The sequence below is a fragment of the Triticum dicoccoides genome, chromosome 5B (assembly GCF_002162155.2).
Source record: "Triticum dicoccoides isolate Atlit2015 ecotype Zavitan chromosome 5B, WEW_v2.0, whole genome shotgun sequence".
Lineage (NCBI taxonomy): Eukaryota > Viridiplantae > Streptophyta > Magnoliopsida > Poales > Poaceae > Triticum > Triticum dicoccoides.
Window position 1 is genome coordinate 23,100,468 of NC_041389.1, and position 6,174 is coordinate 23,106,641.

The 6,174-nt window shown below is 46.6% G+C and overlaps 1 pseudogene; it reads right to left on the minus strand.

Moving 5' to 3' along the window:
- Positions 1 to 544: 544 nt before the first annotated feature.
- LOC119308939 lies at positions 545 to 5,887 on the minus strand (annotated as a pseudogene).
- Between the last annotated feature and the right edge of the window lie 287 nt (positions 5,888 to 6,174).

The following is a 6,174-nucleotide window of genomic DNA, read 5'->3' on the forward strand; positions in this document are numbered from 1 at the left end:
CATATGTCTCATGCTATGGTTAGGTTTACCTTAATACTTTTGTTGTAGTTGCGGATGCTTACAATAGAGGTTAATCATAAGTGGGATGCTTGTTCAAGTAAGAACATCACCCAAGCACCGGTCCACCCACATATCAAATTATCAAAGTACCGAACATGAATCATATGAGCGTGATGAAAACTAGCTTGAGATATTCCCATGTGTCCGCGGGAGCGTTTTTCCTATTATAAGAGTTTGTCCAGGCTTGTCATTTGCTACAAAAAGGATTGGGCCACCTTGCTGCACTTTATTTACTTTTGTTACTTGTTGCTCGTTACAATTTATCTTATCACAAAACTATCTGTTACCACTTATTTCAGTACTTGCAGAAAATACCTTGCTGAAAACTGCTTATCATTTCCTTCTGCTCCTCGTTGGGTTCGACACTCTTACTTATCGAAAGGACTACGATAGATCCCCTATACTTGTGGGTCATCACTTGCTTCTTCTATGATGTCACCGCCGGATCATCACATGGCATTCTCAACGGACGGCCCGCGACATGTCAGAGCCCCACCACAAGTCCCAGCACAAGGCCGAAATAATAGGCCAGTGGAACAAGCTCTTGCTTGATGCTTCCGACGTCGCCATGAACGACGGAAGAACCATTCCCTGAACAACTTATGCTGAGAGGAGGCCCACAAAGCCCACTGTTGCCGACGTATATGTTGTCCGAGACGAGGGTGTCAAGTTGCGGGCCAGAAGGTATCCTTCGGGACAAATTGTTGTAGAACAGGTTCAGGGCGGACAAATATGTCAGGCTTGACAAGCTCCACGGGATTTCACTAGAGATCTTGTTCTCAGAGAGGTCGAGCGATTCCCGTGACCGCATGGCCCTGATCATGTTTGGGATTTGCCCGCTCAATTTGTTCGACGACAGGTTCAAATTCATGAGCTCCATAAGGGAGGCGATGTCTGTAGGGATTTCACTGGTCAAGGAGTTGTCTGATAGATCGATGCTCACAACATAAACAGTTGCTCCACCATATAAAAGTTGATGCCTTTTGTTACTACTGGCAATATTTCTCCCAGGTGACCAGCTCCCATCTCACCGATGTGCGCGGATGCATTATATGTGTCATACATACCCATGAATTCCTTTTGTGTCCTTTTCATAAATGTCAGGTTTGATAGATGCCCGGGTATTGCACCAGAGAAATTATTGGCTGATAGATCCAAGTATTGAAGATTCCTGAGCCTTGTTACTTCGACCGGAATATCATCACAAAATGCATTGTGGCTCAGTAGTACAAATCTTAATTTCCCCAAGTCTCCTATCCATGTAGGCAATCTTCCACACAACTCATTCCATGCAAGGTCCAAAAACACCATAGCTGTGTTGTTCTGCAAAAATGTTGGGAATCTTCCTGATAAATTGTTGTTATTGAGTAGAAGAAACTGTAATTTTTCGATATGAAAACATTGAGGAATTTCACCCTCCAAAAAATTGTTTGACAAATCCAGATACACTAACTGTTGCAATTTGCAAATAGATCGGAAATGTACCCACCAATCCGATTTGAATAGACAATTAAGATTTGAAGTCGGGAGGCTTCAAAACTGGATGGTATTACTCCTGAAAAGTTATTATTGGAGATGTCTAACCACGTAATATTTGCCGGCAACAAAGGCATTGACCCGGTGAGCCGGTTTGAACCTAGGTGGAGTTTTTCCAAAGCCATGCCATCCAGATGCGCTGGCAAGGTGCCACTTATTTGGTTGTTAGAGATGTCGAGATCAGTTGCCCATGAAAATGTATACCAAAACCAATCAGGAAATCAGTCCACTAAACCAGTGTTCGAAATGTTAAGTGAATCGATTCCCCGCAGCTGCTGAAGCCAAGCTGGAAATGAAGGCCCTCTTTGGCAAGATGCAAAATCTCCAGACTGTAGCCTAAAGGGAGAAAGCCAATCTGAATCCAGCGCAATCTTCAAATTATTGGAAGACAAGTCTATTTTCTTTTAAAAATTTAAATTTGCAAAGTATCCTTCTATGATCGCACCACCAAGTCTATTGTTGCTTAGTCTCAGAGAAAACCAGATTCTTCAGAGACCCAATTTCAGTTGGTACGTTCCCGTTGAGTTGATTCCAGCTGAGATCAAGGATGGTTAGACGGGTCAAATTCCAAAGCCCTGGCGGTATAGGTCCAACAAGGTTGTTTCTGGACAGGTCAAGCGTGCTCAAGCTGCTGAATTCCCCTATAAAATTTCGCAAGGTCCCTATGAAATTGTTTTCACTGAAATGCAGCTCTAGCAACTTTTCCTGTGCGCATTCCGGCAACCCCTCCATCAACGCCACTATATTTCCATTCATAACATTTTTAGAGAGGTCGAGGATTTCCAAGCAGCAAAGGTTTTTAAGAAGACTTTGAAGGTTTTCAGTCTTATTCAGATTGTTGAATGCCAAATCAAGTACCTTAAGTGACGTCATGTTTCCTAGTGCATCCGGAAATTTTCCAAATAACTGAGTCGCACGAAGGCTGAGGTATTTGAGGCTTGTCACTTTCCAAAACCTACTTGATGCAATTGAGTGGCCTAGATTATTCAAGGACAAATCAAGCTTCTCAAGTTTTGTGAGGTTAAGGTAGGGAAGCGATTGACTTGCAGTATCAAGTGAGCATCCAGCAAGATTGATAACTCTTAGTGATGGAACCATATTCAAGGGACGAGGCCAGTTAGCTATCCTTGCACTAGTAGAAAATAGAGCTTTAAAACCGGTTTGTAAGGGCCTTTAGTGCCGGTTATGGAACCGGCACTAAAGTGTGGGCACTAAAGCCCTCCCCCTTTAGTACCGGTTCGGCACGAACCGGCGCTAAAGTGCCACCACGTGGCGTGAGCTCGCGCCCTAGTATGGGGACCTTTAGTACCGGTTGGTGTTACCAACCGGTACTAAAGGTTTTTTTTTGAATTTTTTTTTTAAAATTTTGGAAAAAAAATTTGATTTTTTTTATTTTTATTTTTTCTGAATTATTTGATGATTTAGTCTCTAATCACCTCTCTTAACTGCTTAAGTGTGGATCACTCATTCCAAATCATCTAACTTCCCGACCGGTCACCCATCCCTCTCACTACTCCAGCCCGAGCATGCTTAACTTTCGGGTTCTATTCTCCTTCGTTTCCAAGTCTGCACTTGTTGCTTTCCTGACAATAGTAAGATGTCAATCCTATTAACCCTCAGGAGTTTAGCTTGAGCATGAAGTCACACATTTCACCGTTTGAGTTTGAAACTATTATTCTAAAAAAACAGTAATTATTTAGTAACGCTAATATTTCTTGAATAAGTTTGACCATAGTTTGACCAAAATTCAAAAAATTGAAATAATTATTTAGTAACACTAATATTCTTGAATAATTATGTAGTAACATTAATACTTCTTGAATAAGTAGTTTGACCAAATTTAACCAAATTTTTTAAAAAAACTGAAATTTGACCATATCTTTTTTTCCTTTTCGAATTTGAGGATTCTAAAAAATTCCAAACAGGCCATAGGCCGTCTCCATCAGATGCGGATTTTCGTGCTGAATTTTTTGATATATTATACGTTTTTTTCCGACATCGTATGCAAAAGTTATAGCCGTTTTACATTTTCCCTACACTTTTTGCAAAACATGTCCAAATTTAAGTTTTCAAATTTTCCTAACTAGTATATATAGTAATATAACTACTTCTCGAAGGATTTTATTTTTTGAAGTTTTTATCATTTTCTTTTGATTTTTTCAAAACTGAAATGGCGATACAGGGGGGTAGAGTTTGAAAATTGACCCTTTAGTACCGGTTCGTGGCACGAACCGGTACTAAAGGCTTGTCCCCTTTAGTACCGGTTCGTGGCACGAACCGGTACTATATGTTAGACCTTTAGTACCGGTTGGTAACACAAACCGGTACTAAAGGGGCTCGTGGGGACCCGGCCTGACGCCAGCCTGCCACTACCCCTTTAGTACCGGTTCGTGGCACGAACCGGTACTAAAGGCTCAACACGAACCGGTACTATTGATCGCAGCCACGAACCGGCACTATTGATCACATTAGTGCCGGGTTTTTTACAAACCGGCACTAATGTGCTTCACATTTGACCCTTTTTCTACTAGTGTTGAGAGATTTATTGTGCTCATACTAAGATACCGCAGCAAGGGTAGCTTTGTTAAGCAAGTGATGTCCGCTGAGTACATCCCGGAATAACCCTCGCCAAGGTCAAGATGTTGCAACTTAGACAAGTTACCAAGCTGAGAAGGAACTCTACCCGTAAATGGAATGCCAGAGAGGTTAAGGTATCTCAAGTTATCCATGGATCCCAAAAACCGAGGAATATGGCTATTTGGCCCTAGCAAACAGTTCATGCTAAGATCCATGTACTCTAGATTCTTCAAGGAAAGCAGAGAGGGACTTATCTTGCCGAACAATGAATTGGCATCACTACACCCATTGTAGTTATAGGCTTTAGGGCCCGGAAACGTATTGCGAAGGTGAAGCTTGATGACATGGCCTGTTCGGTTGCTGCAGCTGATGCCCCTCCACCGACAGCAATCATACCCTTCCCACGATGCGAGGATATCAGCGCTGTCACTTGTGATCCCCTTCTGTAAGGCAAGCAAGGCGGCCCTCTCGGCAGGGATGCAGCCACTGCCATGGGCATACTGGGGTTGTAGTGCTAGTGCATTCACCACTTGTGAAAATGAAGTGATGCTTAGGATGATGAGGGTGAACAAGAGATTGGTTGTGCGATACATCTTGGAAGAACAAGAACTAGATATCTGGGGAAGCATATGCACTATACTACGAGAAATCTTTAAGCTAACCCCATGTAGTCTATGGTCAAAGTCCCAGTCCCAGTCCCAGTCGGTGGCCACACTGTGATGGGAGTTACCAGCCACAAGACTAGTTGAGTGCCTGCAGCCACAAGACTAGTTGAGAAGCTTGCGCTCTGGAGGCGATGGGTAAGCGAGGCGATCGTGGTGGCGACCACGGAGCCGATCGCGGCGACAAGTTTCTGCCGGCGGCGCCTTCCCTTTGCGATGGGAGTCGTTTCTGGGTCCTTGCGACCTCGGACTCCGACGACTCCAATGAGGAGGAGGCCGCCGGCGGCGGATCTGTAGTGGCGGCGTACTCTCCGACGCCGAGTGGCAAGGTGTGCGAGGTGTTGGGGCCTGGCTACTCGGAGGAGGTTGTGGCCGGCTTTGTTAATGAGGTCGTCCCGCCGGAGGATCCTGCTTGGGTTGGGGTGGGCATGACGGACAAGGTGGAGGTCGTCCGGCGAGTGGCACACCGCCGGACGGCGCCGACGTCGACACGGCCTTGGAAGGGTCCTCTACCAAAGGTGAGTCTTCCATCCCTGACTCTTGGTGATTTCTTCGGTTCTTGGAAGGTTGTGAAAGATCGCTGGAGGAGATCTAGGCCGCCGGCGAGCAATCTGGATGAGATCCGGGCGATGGGACTTTCCCGTTTGAATTCGTTGTTGGGTCAGGGTGGGCCTGACGCGGCTAGTGTGGACCTGGACGCATCTGATACTGGGCAAGAGGCCCACGTAGCGATCCAGGCCACCGCATCGAACCCGTCTGACAATCAGTTACGTGATTCGATCGAGGGTTTCTCTCCCGTTCGTGTTGTTCCTAGGGCTACCGTGAGTTTTCGGCCGTACTTTGCATTGATCGGGTCTGGTAGGGCTCTGCGAGTTCAACCGGCCGCTACTGGTCCTGTTAGCTCTCCCGGTGCGGCAGGCATGGCGGGACGAGGCCAGCCACCACCGTCCGTTGTAGCTGTGGCGCAGCAGGAAGCGCCGCTTGCCGACCAAGTCACCGGGCGGGGTGGCGCGCTTGCTGCAGGGCGGGGTGGTGCCCAGGCCGTTGGGCATGCGGGTAACTCTGCACTCGGCCGCGGTGGTGCCCCTGGTATTGGCCGTGGGGGTGCCCATGCCGTCGGGCGGGGTGGAGGTCCGGCCCGGGATGGTCACGGCGGTGGGGCTGCCAAGGACAACAATGGTGGTTTCAGATATAGTCGATATGGCCAGTGGGGTGATGATGGATATGATGCCTATGGCGAGGGTCATCACCGTGGTTCTTCTTCTGGTGGTGGTCGTGGCACAGGGTGGAACAATGGCAATGGTCCAGGACGCGGTTTCCAAGGGCCTCCTGGCAACTT